The sequence below is a fragment of the Trifolium pratense genome, linkage group LG5 (assembly GCF_020283565.1).
Source record: "Trifolium pratense cultivar HEN17-A07 linkage group LG5, ARS_RC_1.1, whole genome shotgun sequence".
In the NCBI taxonomy this organism is placed as follows: Eukaryota; Viridiplantae; Streptophyta; class Magnoliopsida; order Fabales; family Fabaceae; genus Trifolium; species Trifolium pratense.
The window spans coordinates 22,271,897-22,290,890 of NC_060063.1; the positions used below are offsets into that span (position 1 = coordinate 22,271,897).

General features: G+C 35.9%; 1 long non-coding RNA gene and 1 pseudogene across 1 annotated transcript; both read left to right on the forward strand.

The window, feature by feature from the left end:
* Positions 1-11,834: 11,834 nt before the first annotated feature.
* Positions 11,835-14,098, forward strand: LOC123887141. The gene is made up of 3 exons (XR_006801369.1): positions 11,835-12,436; positions 12,573-12,671; positions 13,810-14,098. It is a non-coding gene; the product is annotated as an uncharacterized LOC123887141 (long non-coding RNA).
* A 114-nt stretch (positions 14,099-14,212) lies between these two features.
* On the forward strand, positions 14,213-18,903 carry LOC123886252 (annotated as a pseudogene).
* Positions 18,904-18,994: the final 91 nt, after the last annotated feature.

Genomic DNA, 18,994 nt, shown 5'->3' on the forward strand with positions numbered 1-18,994 from the left:
GATCTTTCTATCATTATTATGCTTCAAAAAAATAAAAGGAAACAGAGCAAATATTGTAACGACCCATTTTTCGTATTCGTATATTTTATTAAATGTTATTTTATTTATTAATTGGCTTTTATTATTTTAGTGAGCGACGAATAATTATTTAGCCGATCGTAAGTTATTAGGCGCGAGAACCTTGTTTTGGGCTTATTAGGCGTGTGAGAGGCTTGGGCCTAAGCCAATTGGGCTTGGTCCATGACTTTAGGGAATGGTATAAGTAGCAATATCAACCATGAATAGTATCATAACTTCATTTCTTTGAGCTTTGAGTGAGTAGAGCAAGAGCAAAACCATAGAGCTAAGCTAGGGTTTGATCAAGAGAGAAAGCTTGAGCAAGAGAAGGCTTGGATCATCATCTTTGCTTAAGGTAAGAGATTAGAATTCATGATTCTTGAGTGGTAAGGAGAGGGGAGATTGTCTATGTCTCCGTTCCCGAACTCTCCTACTCAATTTCTTTTAGATTTTGATTAAGCTTTTGTATGTGAGTATGATGTTCTTCATCATCACTTTGTATGTGTTAATCACTAGCTTGATCCCATGATGAATATGTATGTGTTTGGATCATTTTTGGAAAGTTTATGAAAGTTACTTAAAACCCAAGAAATTGCCATGATTTTGATTGTTAGAGGTATTTGGATGTTTGGGAGGGATGATTAATGTTCCTTGATACCATATATGTTTGAAATGGCTGTTTATATGAATTTATAACATGTTTGGATGAATTTTTGAGTTGATTTAAGGTTAAACCGCCTTAGAAACTCAAGAACAGATATTTTCTTTCTGGTGTAGTTCGCTAAGCGACCAGGAGTTCGCTGTAGCGAACAGGTTCGCTGGATCTCGCCGAAGCTCGCTATGAGCAGGTGACTCCCGGGTGAGGTTCGCGTAGGCTCGCTAAGCCTTCGCTCAGCGAATGGTTCGTTGAAGCTCGCCAATGCTCGCCATGAGCAGGTTACTTCCTGGTGTGGTTCGCCATGTCTCGCTAAGGCTTCGCTTAGCGAAGGCCTCTGTGACAGCAATTCTTGTTGATGGTTGTAAGTGTGATTAGGCACTTGTAACATGGTTTAAGAGTATCCTTACATGATTGTTGATACATGTTGATACTGTTAATGCTTATTGTTAATCGTTATATGAATGATAAACGTGTATGCAATAAGTTGTAGCTTAAAGTGAGCAATGTTATGTTTTGGCATTAATTTGCAATGTTAAGTGAATGTGTTAGGATTGTGTTCCCGCATTCATAAAAGAGTAGCTTCGAGCTAGAGAATATCATATGGTTGATATGTGTATGCATACATGCATTCATGATTGTATGTGAACATTGGAAACTTGGGTTCCAATAACGAAAATGGATTATGTGTCCATAATGAAGCCGAGGATCGGATTAGATGAATCCATGAGTCCAGAGCTGCTATCCAACAGGATATAAAACTGTTTTGGCTTATCCAAGGGAGATAAGATGGTTCGGTAAGTTCCGACATATCCAGCATGATATAAAACTGTTCTTGGTCCACCGTTGGTGAGACATCTTGGTACCACATGCATTTAGTTATGTCTAGGGATGGCATGACAGTGAATTAATTGGCATTAGATACCTTAGGGTAAATGCGCATATATTTGATAAATGGTAAGTGACATTATTTGGTTGAATGGTGTTGAACCTTATTAATTGATAATTGTTTAGTGCGATGTTTTGACGTGAGTTAGAATATGTATGATGTAGTTCGAAAGTGTAAGGTCTTTCTTATGCTCGTATGATATGCGATTATGTTTTCTAACTCTCTGCTTTGTGTTATTTGCTGGACCTTTGGGGGTTCAGATATTCAGGCTGAGGATTGTGCCAACGTTTAGACTGCTGTTCTAGCGTGGTGTCGAAGTACCTTTTGGTGAGGAGACTTAGCATAGATTACTCCTCTTAGTACTAGCTTTTGACTAGAGTTTGTAAATAGTGAATGCTCTGGTAATGTAACATCGAGTCGGGGATTACGCTTGGATTTCATCGTATATCGGTGTTACCTTTTTGTTATGCTAGTTCTTGTATAAGTGACATCCTTAGGGATGAATATGGCTTATGTATATATATATGTATATATATGCATGCTTGGTTTGATTGGAATCCGCTGTTGCTTTTCATGTTAAATTTCATGATGCTCTGTGTGTATGCTTGTGTTTTAATTACCGCGTGGCACTCTGCCTTTACACTTGTTGAAAAGTTTTTAAAATTACGTTTTTAAGGGTAGTATGGGTTAGGGTGTTACAATAGTGGTATCAGAGCCTGGTTGGTTCGTGTGAACCAATTAGGACTTTTCTTTTCCCCGTATGAGCATGTGTAGGGAACACTGTTAGTACTTTCTAACGTCTAGTTGTGATTCGTTCAGGAATCATGGCTGCTGCAAGAACGAATGCTCAGATTGCGGAAGCTTTGGCCGCACTCACCAACATTGTGGTTAGAGATCATCAACCTGGAAGAGAGGTAGAGATGAGGTTGGAAAGGTTCATGAAGCAGAAACCGCCAACGTTTACCGGAGGTTACAACCCGGATGGAGCTCACAAGTGGCTGGAGGAACTTGAGATAATTTTTGAAGCAATGGATTGTTCCGAGGAAGGGAAGACAACCCTTGGGACATATGTGTTGCGCGAGGAAGCGAATGTGTGGTGGAAGAACGCCAAGTTGAGGCTAGGACCCGGTGGTATGGCTATACCATGGGCAATGTTTAAAAGAGAATTTTTGGTTAAGTATTTTCCTGTGGATGTGAAGAATAAGAAGGTGGTGGAATTCATGGAGTTGAAACAGGGAAATATGACGGTAGCTGACTATGCCGTCAAGTTTGAGACTTTGTGTGCATTTAGCCCGCATTACAACACTATGGAAGCGGAGAACGACAAGTGTGTGAAGTTTGAAAGTGGTCTACGTCCAGACATTAAGCATATGATTGGATTTTCACAGATAAGGGATTTTGCGACCCTTGTGAACAAGAGTACGATCTGTGATGAGGATGGTAGAGCTAAGGTGAACTACTATAAGGCTGTGAACGACCGAAAAGGGAAAGGGCAAGAGCGCGGAAAACCTTATGATAACCGCGGTAGGGGTAATACAAGTGGAAGTAAGAAGCCGATGAATGGAAGTTGTTATAACTGTGGAGAACGGGGTCATATATCTTATGATTGCCCGAGGAAGGGAGATAGGTGTAAGAATTGTGGAAAGCTGGGCCACAAGACCGAAGTGTGTAGGACGAAAGTGGTGTGTTTCAACTGTGGAGATGAAGGCCACAAGAGTCTGACTTGTAAGAAGCCCAAGAAGGTGATGGGCAAGGTGTTTGCTTTAAGTGGAGAGGATGCTAGCCTTGAGGACAATCTCATTAGAGGTACGTGTTTCATCTATGACACTCCTTTAATTGCGATTATAGATACGGGAGCGACGCATTCTTTTATTTCTTTGGATTGTGCGAAGCGTCTTAGTATTCCTTTAACGGATATGATGGGTAGGATGGAAATAGAAACTCCTGCTAATGGTTCAGTGATTACCCGACAAGTATGTCGTAACTGCCCCGTAACCATTTTTGGTAGGCATTTTGGTATGGATTTAGTGTGTATTCCACTTAGTGGTATGGATGTGATTTTTGGTATGAATTGGTTAATCTTCAACCGAATTCATATCAACTGTCGTGAGAAGGCCGTTGTTTTTCCGAAGCCGGAGGAGAACTTGCATTTGATGAGCGGGAAGGAAGTATCGGAAGCGTTGAAAGAACATGCCGAGATGTTCATGATGTTTGCATCATTGAAACTCGAAGGAGGAGTTAAGATAGAAGAGTTACCGATCGTTTGTGAATTCCCAGATGTGTTTCCGGATGATATATCTGACGCGCCTCCAAAGCGAGAGGTAGAGTTTTCTATCGACCTAGTACCTGGAACTAGTCCGATATCGATGGCGCCGTATCGAATGTCAGCGTCAGAGTTGAATGAATTGAAGAAGCAACTTGAAGAGCTGCTTGAGAAGAGGTTTGTTCGACCGAGTGTTTCGCCATGGGGAGCGCCGGTATTGCTTGTGAAGAAGAAAGATGGAAGCATGAGACTATGTATAGACTATCGTCAGTTGAACAAAGTGACGATCAAGAATAAATATCCACTTCCGAGGATAGATGACTTGATGGATCAACTAGTTGGAGCTTGTGTGTTTAGTAAGATCGATTTGAGATCTGGATACCATCAGATTAGAGTGAAGACGGAAGACATACCTAAGACTGCATTTAGGACGAGGTATGGGCACTACGAGTATTCAGTTATGCCGTTTGGTGTGACCAATGCACCTGGAGTTTTCATGGAGTATATGAACCGAATTTTCCATTCATTTTTGGATAGATTCGTGGTGGTGTTCATTGACGACATTTCGATTTACTCAAAATCCGAGGAAGAGCACGAGGAGCACTTGAGGATTGTTTTGCAAGTCTTGAAGGAGAAGAAGTTGTATGCCAAGTTGTCGAAGTGTGAATTTTGGATGAAAGAGGTAAGTTTCCTAGGGCATATAATTTCAAGTGGAGGAATCGCGGTAGATCCTGCGAAGGTTGACGCTGTGTCACAGTGGGGAACGCCGGAATCTGTTTCAGAGATTAGAAGTTTCCTTGGTTTAGCCGGTTATTATAGAAGATTCATCGAAGGTTTTTCGAAGTTGGCTTTACCGTTAACCAAGTTGACGAGGAAAGATCAAGCGTTTGTTTGGGACGGTAATTGTGAGGAGAGTTTCCAAGAGCTCAAGAGAAGATTGACTACTGCACCCGTGTTGATTTTACCTGATGCCAAAGAGTCGTTCGTCGTGTATTGCGATGCTTCGAAGTTAGGACTTGGTGGAGTGCTTATGCAAGGGGGTAATGTGGTAGCATATGCTTCAAGGCAACTGAAGGTTCACGAGAGGAACTATCCAACGCATGATTTGGAGTTAGCCGCTGTGGTGTTTACTTTGAAAGTGTGGAGACACTACTTGTATGGATCGAGGTTTGAAGTGTTTAGTGATCACAAGAGTCTGAAGTACTTATTCGACCAGAAGGAGTTGAATATGAGGCAACGTAGATGGCTCGAATTCTTAAAGGACTACGATTTTGAATTGAGTTATCACCCCGGAAAAGCCAATGTAGTGGCCGATGCATTAAGTAGGAAAACTTTGCATATGTCATCATTGATGGTGAAAGAGTTAAAGTTGATTGAAGAATTCCGAGACTTGAGTCTTGTGTGTGAGGTTACTTCTTCAAGTGTGAAGCTTGGAATGTTAAGATTGACGAATCCTTTTCTTGAAGATATTAAAGAACGTCAGAAATCGGATAAGAAATTGATGGAGAAGATGGTACTCATCAATGAAGGCAAGGAGACCAATATCAAGATTGACGAAAGTGGAGTCATGAGATTTCAAGGAAGAGTTTGTGTACCGGATGTACCCGAATTAAAGAGAATGATCATGGAAGAAGGTCACAGAAGTGGTTTGAGTATTCATCCTGGAGTAACCAAGATGTATCAGGATTTGAGGAAGTTATTTTGGTGGCCGGGAATGAAGAGGCAAATTTCTGAATTTGTTTATTCATGCTTAACTTGTCAGAAATCGAAGATTGAGCATCAGAAGCCGTTTGGTTTGTTACAACCAATGTTTATACCCGAATGGAAATGGGATAGCATTGCAATGGATTTTGTGGGAGGTTTACCGAAGACCAAGAAAAGTAACGAGGTGATTTGGGTAGTAGTAGATCGTTTGACGAAGTGTGCTCACTTCATTGCTATCAGGAAAGGTACTTTGGTGCCTAAGTTGGCCGAGATTTATGTGGAGCAGATTGTGAAGCTACATGGTATTCCAACAAGTATTATTTCGGATAGAGATCCGAGATTTACTTCTAGATTTTGGGAAAGCTTGCAAGAAGCTTTAGGAACGAAGTTGAGGTTGAGTTCAGCGTATCACCCTCAGACAGATGGTCAGTCGGAGAGGACGATACAATCCTTAGAGGATTTGTTGAGGGCGTGTGTTTTGGAGCAAAACGTGAATTGGGATTCTTGTTTGCCATTGGTAGAGTTTACATACAACAACAGTTACCATTCTAGTATCGGAATGACACCGTTTGAGGCTTTGTATGGGAGAAGGTGTAGGACACCTCTGTGTTGGTATGAAACTGGAGAAGGTGCAATTCTTGGACCAGAGATTGTACAAGAAACAACAGAGAAGATTCGGATGATTCGTGAGAAGATGAAAGTGTCTCAGAGTCGACAGAAGAGTTATCATGATAAGAGGAGGAAGGACATTGAATTCCAAGAAGGGGATCATGTATTCCTACGAGTTAAATCGACTACTGGAGTAGGACGTGCATTGAAGTCAAGGAAGTTAACATCGAGGTTTATTGGGCCGTTTGAGATTTTGAAGCGAGTTGGGAAAGTTGCGTATAGGATTGCATTACCGCCATCATTGGCGAATTTGCACGACGTTTTCCATGTATCACAGTTGCGCAAGTATGTGTCTGATCCGACACACGTGATTGAATCGGACGATGTTCAAGTGAGGGATGACTTGACCATCGAGACTGTGCCTTTGAGAATCGAAGGAAGAGAAGTGAAGAGGTTGAGAAACAAAGAGATTGCATCCGTGAAAGTCGTGTGGGGAGGACCGGCTGGTGAGAATGCGACGTGGGAGTTGGAAAGCAAGATGAGAGATTCTTATCCCGATCTGTTTCTAGGTAATTTCGAGGGCGAAATTCTTTTAAGGGGGGTAGGATTGTAACAACCCATTTTTCGTATTCGTATATTTTATTAAATGTTATTTTATTTATTAATTGGCTTTTATTATTTTAGTGAGCGACGAATAATTATTTAGCCGATCGTAAGTTATTAGGCGCGAGAACCTTGTTTTGGGCTTATTAGGCGTGTGAGAGGCTTGGGCCTAAGCCAATTGGGCTTGGTCCATGACTTTAGGGAATGGTATAAGTAGCAATATCAACCATGAATAGTATCATAACTTCATTTCTTTGAGCTTTGAGTGAGTAGAGCAAGAGCAAAACCATAGAGCTAAGCTAGGGTTTGATCAAGAGAGAAAGCTTGAGCAAGAGAAGGCTTGGATCATCATCTTTGCTTAAGGTAAGAGATTAGAATTCATGATTCTTGAGTGGTAAGGAGAGGGGAGATTGTCTATGTCTCCGTTCCCGAACTCTCCCACTCAATTTCTTTTAGATTTTGATTAAGCTTTTGTATGTGAGTATGATGTTCTTCATCATCACTTTGTATGTGTTAATCACTAGCTTGATCCCATGATGAATATGTATGTGTTTGGATCATTTTTGGAAAGTTTATGAAAGTTACTTAAAACCCAAGAAATTGCCATGATTTTGATTGTTAGAGGTATTTGGATGTTTGGGAGGGATGATTAATGTTCCTTGATACCATATATGTTTGAAATGGCTGTTTATATGAATTTATAACATGTTTGGATGAATTTTTGAGTTGATTTAAGGTTAAACCGCCTTAGAAACTCAAGAACAGATATTTTCTTTCTGGTGTAGTTCGCTAAGCGACCAGGAGTTCGCTGTAGCGAACAGGTTCGCTGGATCTCGCCGAAGCTCGCTATGAGCAGGTGACTCCCGGGTGAGGTTCGCGTAGACTCGCTAAGCCTTCGCTCAGCGAATGGTTCGTTGAAGCTCGCCAATGCTCGCCATGAGCAGGTTACTTCCTGGTGTGGTTCGCCATGTCTCGCTAAGGCTTCGCTTAGCGAAGGCCTCTGTGACAGCAATTCTTGTTGATGGTTGTAAGTGTGATTAGGCACTTGTAACATGGTTTAAGAGTATCCTTACATGATTGTTGATACATGTTGATACTGTTAATGCTTATTGTTAATCGTTATATGAATGATAAACGTGTATGCAATAAGTTGTAGCTTAAAGTGAGCAATGTTATGTTTTGGCATTAATTTGCAATGTTAAGTGAATGTGTTAGGATTGTGTTCCCGCATTCATAAAAGAGTAGCTTCGAGCTAGAGAATATCATATGGTTGATATGTGTATGCATACATGCATTCATGATTGTATGTGAACATTGGAAACTTGGGTTCCAATAACGAAAATGGATTATGTGTCCATAATGAAGCCGAGGATCGGATTAGATGAATCCATGAGTCCAGAGCTGCTATCCAACAGGATATAAAACTGTTTTGGCTTATCCAAGGGAGATAAGATGGTTCGGTAAGTTCCGACATATCCAGCATGATATAAAACTGTTCTTGGTCCACCGTTGGTGAGACATCTTGGTACCACATGCATTTAGTTATGTCTAGGGATGGCATGACAGTGAATTAATTGGCATTAGATACCTTAGGGTAAATGCGCATATATTTGATAAATGGTAAGTGACATTATTTGGTTGAATGGTGTTGAACCTTATTAATTGATAATTGTTTAGTGCGATGTTTTGACGTGAGTTAGAATATGTATGATGTAGTTCGAAAGTGTAAGGTCTTTCTTATGCTCGTATGATATGCGATTATGTTTTCTAACTCTCTGCTTTGTGTTATTTGCTGGACCTTTGGGGGTTCAGATATTCAGGCTGAGGATTGTGCCGACGTTTAGACTGTTGTTCTAGCGTGGTGTCGAAGTACCTTTTGGTGAGGAGACTTAGCATAGATTACTCCTCTTAGTACTAGCTTTTGACTAGAGTTTGTAAATAGTGAATGCTCTGGTAATGTAACATCGAGTCGGGGATTACGCTTGGATTTCATCGTATATCGGTGTTACCTTTTTGTTATGCTAGTTCTTGTATAAGTGACATCCTTAGGGATGAATATGGCTTATGTATATATATATGTATATATATGCATGCTTGGTTTGATTGGAATCCGCTGTTGCTTTTCATGTTAAATTTCATGATGCTCTGTGTGTATGCTTGTGTTTTAATTACCGCGTGGCACTCTGCCTTTACACTTGTTGAAAAGTTTTTAAAATTACGTTTTTAAGGGTAGTATGGGTTAGGGTGTTACAAATATCATTTATTTTATCGTTATACATTTTGATTCAAATTTCACAATAAACAATGGTCATTTATTTCTAATTGCAACGTCAATTGCTATTGGAATCTATTGATATATTATTTGATAGCTGTTTTTCAGAGACTTTTGTACACATGACATTTTGATAGTGATCCTCTTCTCATATGATTTTGACAATAAATTCACGTAAGCAATATCAATCTCATTCAATGTAAAACGCTGCAATTTATTGATCTTTACTAATAATATATATTTTTTTTTACAATTTTTTACCAAAAATTACTAATAAGCCAAATATATTTGAGAGAAAAAATATAATATTTTTTAATATAATTAAATGCTTTAAATGCTATAATTTGAGTATTAATCCTTTCTCAAAATATTTGGTAAGGATTGGTTAAAAAAAAATTTGGTAAGAAAATACTACAATGACGAAAGAAAAAGTATTTAAAAAAGAGATTTAGTAAAAAGTACTATATATAATCAGTAAAATAAAAGTAGTGGATAAACGGGAAGTTAAATTTGAGGAAAAGAATTCATAGTAGTATTGAAATTTTCCTCCGTCTTATATTATAAATAAATAAAAAATTCATATTTATTAAGAAAAGTAAAATAGAATAATTTAAAATATGAATTTTTGTGTTTTACTTGCTTGAAATAAGTTTCATGGGAAAAAGAATTTACAAACACGTTTTTACCCGTGATTTGAGTCCTTTTTTTCAAAGAATTTTGTACACATGCCATGTCCAAAAGGCTTCTCTTCTCATATGGCTTTGACAATTAATTCACATAACTCACATGAGAAACCAAATATTCAAATTCTACATAGACAATTGATGATTTATAGATGTACCATTAATACTAATAATATGCAAATTGGACGTTATTAAAAACATTCTATAATGAAATAGGCGATGCAACATTCTATTAATAGTTGTACAGAAAATTCACATCGTTAAGGAATATTCTTTTTATTGCAAACATTAATTTTATTATATTTATTGTACCGTAAAATATCCAAAGCAATGTTTTATATTGAATTTAATCATTTATTATATTTTATTTGCAGATGTATAGAAAGACTATGAAAGGAATGAATTAATACCAAGTTGGTTGCGATAGAACTTGACGGGATCAATGATATTCTTTTCTTAGAGTGAATTAAATTTATTTGATTAGGTTAAGATTATTTTCTGTATTAATTTTTTATTTATTTAGAGAAGACCAATAATTTGTACCAAAAAAAAAAGAGAAGACCAATAATAAAGAGGAGGAAGAGAATTGTTCAAAAAAAAGATGGAGGAAAATAGTACAATTATTTGAAGACATTTATACGGGATTTTAAGACATTCTCCTATTTTTTTATTAATTTTCCTATTTTTGTTTATCTATTTTATTTGTTATATTTTTTATCGTGGTTATATACTTTTATTTTAAGATATTTATACGGGATTTTATACTTTTACTCATATATTAATACATAGACCTGTTTCAAAAAAAAATAAAAATACATAGACCTATTTTTTTGTATTTTTATGTGGCCTATGTTCTTTTTATTTTGTTATTTATATATGATCTATTTTCTTATTTTTGTGAGAATTTTGCACATGTATTATTTGGGGATATATATGCACATGGCGGTCGAACTATTAATTATCAGAGAATTCTTCCCCTAAGAACAAGATGGTAAATACCAAAAAGTATATATTTTTGATAAACGAATACCAAAAAAATATATTATTATAGGAACCGTATGTTTGTTCATATATTAATACAGAGACATATTTTTTATTTATAATATATACTAGGTTCTATATTTATTTTATTCGGAGGATATTGATGAGAAAATTAACTAATATAAGATATATTATGATAATTTCTTTAGGGTATTTTTGTTTCATATTTATTTTACTATCGAATTTAACTTTTTTTGTTTGTTTGTTTTTTTTTTTTTAAAGTTTACACACGAGTCTATATTTTTACATTGAGATTTACACGGGATTTATATTTATATATTAATACGATATCCCATGTTTTATTTTTTACTAATACGGGATTTTTTTTTATGTTTATAAATTTCCATTCTTTTTAATTGAGAATTTTGAAAATTTTAATATTAAAATATTATTTTTGTAGTCTCATTTTACCCGTGCTTGGCACGGGTCCGGATACTAGTATAGATAATTTCACAATCACATCGAATGAAAAACTACAATTTTTCCATGACATACTTTAAGAATACCCTTGCAGCAATGGGATGATGCGGCAAAATAGTAAGTTTTCATGTAAAACAGTTTCACACTAACTATAAATATCCAATTATCCAACTTATGTGTTAAAAAAAGCCCACTTTTACACTTATTTATTTGCATTGCCCCTGTATAAATCAGCTTCAGATTTTATTAAAGTAAAACCGTCTAAAATTAAGACAAAATTGAACTGCACATCTATTGCATTGTTATTTTTTTACCAAATTTAATGTATCATTTTTTTGGTAGAATTTACTGTATTTTTTTGTGCTAACTCTTCAATTTTTAATTTTTTTTATAATTTTAAATTTGACTACGAAATAAATAAATTTAACTAATGATTTTGTAACAGCCCGATTTTAATTACTAGAAGAAAAAATTAAAAGAGAGAATTATCAGAGTTAAATAAAGAATAATTACCAAAGTATGAAGAAGTAATTGAAGGTCATAAATATTCTTGTAGTAGTGAGTGAAGGGCAAAAATGTAAGTGCAAATTAGAAGAGACTATACAACAACTCATGTTTTATTTGTTTCATTTACCCAAAGTCAGGACCTGTTCTTCTTCTCTCCACGCCATCACCACCAACTACCACCATTGTTCTTCTTCTCCATAAAAAAAAAAAGTTTACTATTTTCAATCACCCAAAATCACATGCAAATTCTTGGCTAAACTCCTCACAACCCAAGGATTAAGGCAATTAAGGTAATAGAAAAATAAACTCTTCTTTCCTCACCAATCTCTCTGCCTCTCGTACTCTCTCATTTTCACAAACTCCAATTTCATTCTTTCCTCACCAATCTCTCTGCCTCTCGTACTATCTCATTTTCACAAACTCCAATTTCACTCTCAATTCTTAGTTGCATGTGCTGTTGTTCATTCAATCATAAGGATATGGGCCATTGGAATTCTAAGGTAAGGGTAGTAATTTCAGTTTCATTCCTTTTCTCTATGAACCCTAAGACCAATATATGTCCCTACCCATTGGATTGATTGTTTGTACATGATTTTATGTTTTGGAACACTCATGAGAGCTTGAGACCTGCATTGAACAAGAAAATAGGAAAGAAGAACAGAAATTGGAAACAAGCAAAAATTGGAATGAGCCTAAGGAAATTCTGTGTTTGGGATATGCCTGCAGTAAAACAGTAAGTACTCTCTCCCTGTAACTCAGAATTGAGTGATTTTTGTTTCTATTGAAAGCTGACGCAATTTCCTTCTACTGAGTACCAATTTGGTAATTTTTGGATTAATAATGAAGTCTCAGTCCACGTTTGAATCTAGGGTACTGATGCTGTCAAATTCTGGGTTTTGGATTGTGAGTTTTATGCGCTCGGATGCTCGAGAGTGTACGGATCAGTTCAGTGATGCTGAATATCTCACGTGGGTTTGTTTAAGTAGAGACATGGCAACCATAAGTCAAAGCATAGGAATTTATAATTTCTAAGTTAGAAAAATTGATGAATTAAATTAGAAATGCATACTTTGAAATGCTTGAGTAGTCTCCTTTTCCATGCTCAAATGTGTTGTGAATACGTTTGGATAATTGTAGTTTCATGAGGTATAAGTTAGGAGTCAATGGGCATTGTTAAAAGTGATTCAAGAACTTAATTTTATGAAAAATAACTACATTTGTACAGTACCGATCGATTGGCATGTTGTACCAATTGATTGTCATCTTTAAAAACACATGAAAAATTAGTTTTGGACTGTACCAGTCGATTGGTCACTGTAAAATGGAGAAAATCTGTTGTTTTAAGTTCGGATGAGTCCCGACTCATACAATAATGATCCTCGATTATTAGACATGTTCACACACCATTTCAACATCAATTTTAGAACAGTATAATAACAATTAGAGCTTATGACTTGTGCTGGTTTTCCCATATTTTAGACATGTTAACGCCATATTCGATTGTGGTATTGTATTGTGGTAATAACTTAGAGTTGACTGATTTTCATAACAAATAAATTGTTTTGGAGCTCTAAGTGATTAGTACAATGTATGTAAACCCTCGAACGTCTAATGTGAGTTATCATGTATAGACGCATGAGAACATAAGTTGTTTTAGTTCCCCGGGACTGGTTGTTAATTAAGAATGTTAGAATTAGTATAGTTGATCATATTGTGGTTAATCCCAAACCACAATTCAGTATAGCTTATGCTATAAGAGGATTTCTGCATATGAGTAGAAATTCGTTATGTAATTATTGTGAGTAAGACCAACGTGACATAGCTATGTCACAACGGGTAGTGGAGAACATCCTAAGTGGAGAACATCCTAAGAGGAGTACATCCTTAGTGGACCTTTCGAGATATACTCACCTCGGAAGCTTCCTGTAAAACGAACAAGATAATATTTGTGTGATACACTTTTATTTATATTATGTTATTCTTTAATGAATATAAGATTATTAGTGATCAACTATTTTCAGGACCCCGGTGTTAGTACACCAAGTAGAGGGTAGTAAGAAACTCACTGAGGCTTAGTAGTCTCACCCCACGATTTATTGATTACAGATAAACAGGTTGCTCAAGGCATGGAGGCTGCGAGCTAAGTGGAGCAGGAGGCATCCAGAGATATTAATTAGATGTTATCTGTTTCAATTTATGTGTCATAATGGTTGTACAATATTTTATATGTATTAACCTTTTCAGTCCTACCAAGTTAGGCTTGTCTGACGAAGAATTACCTCGTAATCCTACCATGTTAGACAAAAGAATTCTGTAATTTTAATGTATCATGATTCAGTTATGTATACTCCTATTGATATTCTAGATAAATTAATATGGGGTGTTATAGATTTCATTCTATTATATATAATCAAATTCAGATTTATCATTTTTTTTATTTAATTGAAAATGAGTATTTAACTTTTGACAAATTATTCAGAGTAAGTTCAGTCGCAGAAACTTTTGACAAACAGTTGCTTACAATGATCTTGGTGATCCTATAACAAAGTGTGGTTTTTGTGGAGCATGCATGTGGTTTCAAGAAAAAAAGAGAAAAGATTGCGCTGCAACCATATCATTTCAATTGTGTTGTGGAAATGGAAAGGTACAACTTCCCACATTGAAAGAACCTCCACAACCATTAAGAGATCTTTTGTTTGATAACAATGATGTTGATAGCAAGAAATTCCAAGCTCAACTTAGAACTTACAACATGATGTTTGCATTTACATCTCCTGGAGCTACAGTGGATAACAGCTACAACATTGGCAAAGGCCCTCCAAACATTCGAATTCAAGGCCAAACCTGTCATTGAATTGGTAGTTTATTGCCTAAAGCTGGCGATGCACCAAAATTTGCTCAACTGTACATCTATGACACAGACAACAAAATCGAAAATCGAATGCAAGGTCTAAGGTATGTTCACTTAGACCAATCTTTTTTAAATATTACATTCTATATGATGAATTTGTTGCCTGCTACTTATTTTCATGTCCATCGTTTGTTTCTTCAAATAACATGTAGGAGCTCTAACAAAATTGATCCACTCATTGTGAAAAAATTGTCTGACATGTTGTATCAACATAACACACATGTTCAATCATTTAAAATGACAAGAGATATGATAACAGAAGGAAATGTACAGGATCTAAAACTCAGACTTCTCTCAGATCGAAAAACAGATGGAAGAATCTACAACCAGTCAACAGTTTCAGAAGTTGCGGCATTAATTCTTGGTGATATTGACTATGCTGAAGAAAGGGATATCATTATCCAAACTCGAGGTGGCCAACTCCAAAGAATAGATGAATTTCATGCAAGCTACTTATCTTATCAGTATCCATTACTTTTTCCTTACGGTGAAGATGGATATAGACCTAAAACTGCTCACAGAGATGATGACCATGATGAAGCGCCAGACTTTAATAAGCGAAATAGACTCACTATAAGAGAGTGGTTAGCATATTGAATTCAGACAAGGTCATTTGAAGCCAAAACCTTATTATCTTCTAGAAGACTATTTCAACAATTCTTAGTTGACGGTTTCTCTATGTTGGAGTCTGAAAGGCTTAAATGGCTTGGAAAGAATCAGTCCAAATTAAGGGTTTCTAAGTATGACAATCTCAGTGGACAAGAATCTCAAAATCAAATCCAAGGTTCAAACACCGGTAGAAGAGTTGTGTTGCCATCTTCATATGTTGGCGGTCCTCGATTTATGGATCAATTGTATTTTGATGGCATGGCTATATCTAGCAAAGTTGGATTTCCTGATCTATTCATCACTTTTACTTGCAATCCCAATTGGCCAGAAATACAGCGATTGTTGGCACCACTTCGTCAAAAGGCACATGATCGACTTGACATTGTCGCAAGGGTTTTCAAGTTTAAATTTGACAACCTATTACCCGATTTAACAAAAAAAGGAATATTAGGGAAAGTTCTTGCATGTAAGTTTATGTTTATTATTTTTTACACTTCTCAGCCAAATATGTATTTCTACCTATAACTTTCTGCTTACGTTTTCAGATATGTATACCATAGAATTCCAAAAGAGAGGGCTTCCACATGCCCACATTCTCCTCTTCTTGCATCCTTCAAGTAAGTATCCTACTCTTAATGACATCAACAAAATCATTTCTGCTGAAATATCATCTGTACAACTTGGTCAAAACTCATATGATGCATGGTCCATGTGGAATAGTCAATGACAGTTCTCCTTGCATGAAGGATAATAAATGTTCGAAATTTTATCCAAAGAAATTCCAACCAATAACCGTTGTTGATCAAGAAGGTTTTCCTGTTTATAGGAGAAGGGATAATGGTTATACAATTGACAAAAATGAAATTCTTCTGAATAATCGTCATGTTGTGCCGCACAATCCTCAATTGCTTTTGAAGTATCATGCACACATTAACATGGAATGGTGCAATCAAAGCAGTTCAATCAAATACCTTTTCAAGTACATCAACAAAGGTTCTGATCGAATTAGTGTTGTTATCGTTCCATCTGACATAAATTCAGAATCTCAACCAATACCACGTGATGAAATTAAACAATATCTGGATTGTAGATACATCTCACCAAGTGAAGCATGCTGGAGAATATTTGCCTATTCCATACATGGTAGAAAACCGGCTGTTGAGCGAATGTTTTTTCATGACAAAGGACAAAACTCAGTTTATTACAGAGACTATGAGAAAATTGGGAATGTTCTACTTAAGCCGAGTGTGACTGAATCAATGTTCACTTCATGGATGCAAGCCAATAAAGTCTGCCCAGCTGTCAAGTTGCTAACATATGGAAAATTTGTTGAAAAATTTGTCTACATTAAAAAAACAAGAGCATGGCTACCAAGAAAGAAAGGATATACAATTGGTAGATTGATGTGGGTTCCACTACTAGTGAATTGTATTATTTAAGAATGATGTTGACCATTGCAAAGGGACCAACAAGTTATGTGGATATCAAATTTGTTAAAGGTTTTCAATATCTTACATTTAGGGAAGCATGTTTTGCTATGGGATTTCTTGGTGATGATAGGGAATACATTGCAGCCATAAGAGAAACTCGCCAATGGGGTTTCGGTATCTTCTTGCGCAAGTTATTTATCAAAATGCTTCTATCTGAATCTATGGATAGACCCGATTTTGTGTGGCGTGAATCTTGGAAATGGTTATGTGATGGAATACTATATAAACAAAGACATCTAACCCAAAACCAAGGTTCTTTTTTTGAATTTACAATTTTAAATCTTTTTCTTTCATTAAAACTGGCGTTCTGGACAATGCTTTTCAATTCATTGATTTTTTTTTTTTTTAGATTTATTACTCACAGATGAAGAACTGCAATATCTCACACTATTGAGATTGAAAAGCACCTACAAACAAATAATCGAAGCTTACACCAGTTTAAATGCATGCCTTTTTCTACTGGATATGTTACTGATTTATTGGGAAATTTATTGATATATGATGAAAGAAACTATGATCCTGTCGAACAGGATCAAATTTTCCAACAATTATTTGCTACTCTAACAGGTATTACTAAATATGCTATACTACCTATAAATGATTAAGTTGTTTACATTTTCAACACTTTACTTTTAATTTTTCTTTCTTTTTTACGTCTTAATAGATGAACAACGATGCATATTTGAAAAAATCATGGAAGCTGTTACTAATCAAAAGGGTGGAGTTTATTTCCTGTACGGCTATGGCAGCACCAGCAAAACTTTCATGTGGAGCACCCTGGCTTCTGCTTTGAAATCAAAACGAAGCATCGGGCTAACCGTTGCATCTAGCGGTATTGCATCTTTATTACTACCAGGTGGAAGAACAACTCATTCCAAGTTCAAAATACCAATACCGATTCTTGAAAAAGATATTTGCAAAATTGACAAAGGAAGTGACATTGCTGAATTGTTAAAATTGACTCAGTTAATCATATGGGATGAAGCACCAATGGCACATAAGTTCTGTTTTGAGGCATTGGATACTTCTTTGAAAGATATCATGAGCATCGATGGTGTTCCATCAAAAGAAATTTTTGGTGGAAAAGTTATAGTGTTTGGTGGTGATTTTAGACAAATACTCCCTGTAATACCTAGAGGTACTCGATCTGATATTGTCCATGCAACTTTAAATGCCTCTTATATTTGGGACCATTGTACTGTTTTCAAACTGACAAGAAACTGGAAAACCAACAAACATCGGAAAATTCAGAAGAAGTTAAACAATTTTCAGATTGGATATTAAAAGTTGGTGATGGAAAGTAGCTGAACCAAATGACGGCATTGCAGAAATTCCAATCCCATCTGAACTTTTACTTTCAGATTTTAATGATCCAATAGATGCAATTGTGAATAGCACATACCCCAATTTGCTTAATAATTTTAAGAATGGTGATTACTTGAGAAGTAGGGCAATTTTAGCATCTACAATTGAAGTTGTTAATGAAATCAATGATTACGTTCTTAATCTCATTCCAGGTACGTTTTAATCCCTAACTATCTTACATAGAATTTTTTACATTATTAATATCAACACTATATTATTTTCCAGGTGAAGAAATGGAATATCTAAGTTCTTATTCAATTGATCGAACTGAAGCAAATGACGACGACATTTTTGAACAACTAACACCAAAATTCTTACACTCTCTGCATACATCTGGACTACCTAATCATGCAATAAAACTCAAAATTGGCACACCAATCATGTTACTCAGAAATCTAGACCAGTTTGAAGGATTGTGCAATGGAACAAGGTTAAGTATTACTAGACTTGCAGATCACGTCATTGAAGCAAAAATTATAATTGGAAAAAATATTGGCAACCTGATGTACATCCCAAGAATGCCTATGTCTCTGTCACAATCCCCGTGGCCATTTAAACTTTTGCGAAACAATTTCCAATTATGGTCTCTTTTGCAATGACGATAAACAAATCTCAAGGTCAATCCTTAGATTATGTTGGTTTGTACTTGCCAAGAGAAGTTTTCAGTCATGGCCAACTTTATGTCGCTTTGTTTAGAGTTAAAACCAAACAAGGACTTAAGATATTAATACATGACAAGTCCAAAGCTCCATTGAATGACACAACAAATGTTATTTTCAAGGAAGTGTTCCAAAATATTCTCTAATTTCATATCTCATTTATGTTATCCATGTAAGTTTTTTTTTACTTCTTACCTACAAATCTTTTTTTCCCTTTAATCATTTTCATTTATTAATCAATCTAACATTAAATAACT